We start from the raw sequence: 2,192 nt of genomic DNA, 5'->3' as shown, positions 1-2,192 counted from the left end.
TGCTCACAATATAGACGAAACAGACTTAAATTATATTTTCCCTGCTTTGGCTTTTGCATGTCCGTGTACTGTGAGCAGATGGATGTGTTCATTATTCTTAGGTTCATTTCATTATTAATTTCTTTCGGCAAATTGAATGGGTACATCCCCTCGGCTATTGCGACTACAGATTTCGAAGTCTTCAACTCCGCGTAGTGTACTTGCTTCGCTCCTACTATTGCGTTCAAGTCTCGCACCACAATAGTATACTGACTGTTCACCTTATTCACTGTCGATTTTATTTTTTTATAATAGGCTGTAAAACAGTTTGATCGGCGTATCTAGACGCCGCTGCATAGGCATGCACTGCATTCAACCTTGTATGTGTCTCGATCACAATGCGGCGACGCCATCGGTAATGCGGAAGCATTCTTATTGACTACGAGGTAGTTCTTTATTGATTAAGAAACATACAGGTATGCCTTAAATTTTTAATGTCACCTGTGACGCTTAACCCCTTACACACTCGTACTACATATGGCGCAGAAAACAACAACAAACAACTTCAGTTTGGCTAGAGGGTAGAGTTGTACATGAAAGACAAATTTTATTTCACTGGTATCTTGGTTTACAAAATATACAGTGTTTCCAAACGAAACAATGGCCCTAAGCGTACGCGTGTGCGCGGCACCAAATGGTGGCCACAGCCCTCCTTTTCGTGGAATGCGGCGGCCCCTTTCCTTTTGAAGGCGAAAAGCAAAAGAAGTGGCTGGCGATTACGATACTCCCTAATGCGAAATTTGTGCGCAACTGTTTGGGTGTTTTGACTGCACAAAATATCTTGAGGCAAATAATTTCAGATAGACATATATACATGGTTCAAACTACTTTAATTAGTCACATGTTGCTCCTTCTTTAAGAAACAGAGCTTTCCCAGTCCTTGATTGTCATGAACAAGGCCTTGTGGACGGAAAAATGGACGGACATATGATCGAATTGCTGCACCAGTGGCTGGTTCTGAAAGACGAGGTCTATGCAAGAATTTCGCGAGGTGGTGACAGCGACTAGAGGCGTTACGAGGGAGAGGAACGGGATGGTCTCGCACATGAGTGGTAGCACATTTCTGTTTGACTTTATGTCTACATTAAAGTCTCCCACCATAAACACTGGTGTAGATCGATGGTAGGTGTAGATCGACGCAAGACACAGAAAGCGCGCTACGTCTTCAGTGAGCGCGGTAGGCGAGAAGTAGACAGCCACTACCAGCAAGACGTTGTCCAACTTTGCGGTGCACAGATCCCTGACTTCACAAGACTTACGAAAGGCTTCGATGGGGATTGCTGACAGACCCATACGCAAGTAGATAGCCACTCCTGCTGCTCTTTTGCGGTCTCTGCGAGTGCCACAGCAGTACTGGTAATTTAAGATTAGGAGACGTTGCTCAGGATTCATCCAGGTTCCAGCAAGGCAAAGTACAGAGGCATGCCGCAGGAAATTATAGTGATGTACGTCCTTGGCATCTGCCGCGAGGAAACAACCGTTAAGTGCGGAGATCGACAAGCAGTGCGGCTGTTCATTCATGGCGCAGCACTTGGCTGTGATGTTTTCGAGTTTGTGGAACTGCAACCAACAAAATTCATCCGCTAGCTTTCTGTCCCTATTGTGGTTTCCCTGGTAGAATGTGAGGTCATTGTCAACATTCGTGAGGTAAATCCGCTGATGTCTGAAGCGCGACTCAGTGCCAGGCATACCAGCTTTTGTGGAGGATTCTTAGCGTAAAACTGCACGACATCAATACACATGCCATCCTGGGATTTATGAACGGTTGTAGCACTTGTCTGCACAACAGGCAGCTGGGACCTCCTCACCGATATCTTCCACCTTCTATCGATAACGCAGGTGACCAAGTGCCTTTCAATCGGCATCCAGTTCCGCTGTATGCTGCTGTTAATCTTGGGTAACTGGTGGGATTTTGCGGCCGCCACGGTTCCAGTCGATACTTTGGAGCCAAGCTCAACATCCTGCAGCCATATGCGTTGCGATTTCCCATGCGTATCGCATTCGGTCTATTGAAGTATGACTATCGACCCTTTAACCCGGCCATCGGAGACATACGCATTGAGAGTGTGCATGTATGGTTTTCCTATTCAAAGGATTATATTGCGTGGTAGGTTTCCCAGTTCGGCCTTGGGTAGCGTTTTGACCTTGAGCAT

General features: G+C 46.1%; 1 pseudogene; it reads right to left on the bottom strand.

The window, feature by feature from the left end:
• Positions 1 to 894: 894 nt before the first annotated feature.
• Positions 895 to 2,192, bottom strand: LOC144146589 (uncharacterized; annotated as a pseudogene).

The sequence above is a fragment of the Haemaphysalis longicornis genome, unplaced genomic scaffold (genome assembly GCF_048455015.1).
Source record: "Haemaphysalis longicornis isolate Haplotype H1 unplaced genomic scaffold, Haemaphysalis longicornis Haplotype H1 scaffold_7, whole genome shotgun sequence".
NCBI classification, from domain to species: Eukaryota; Metazoa; Arthropoda; class Arachnida; order Ixodida; family Ixodidae; genus Haemaphysalis; species Haemaphysalis longicornis.
The sequence above is the reverse complement of the archived record's forward strand: the minus strand, read 5'-3'. Positions and strand labels throughout refer to the sequence as shown.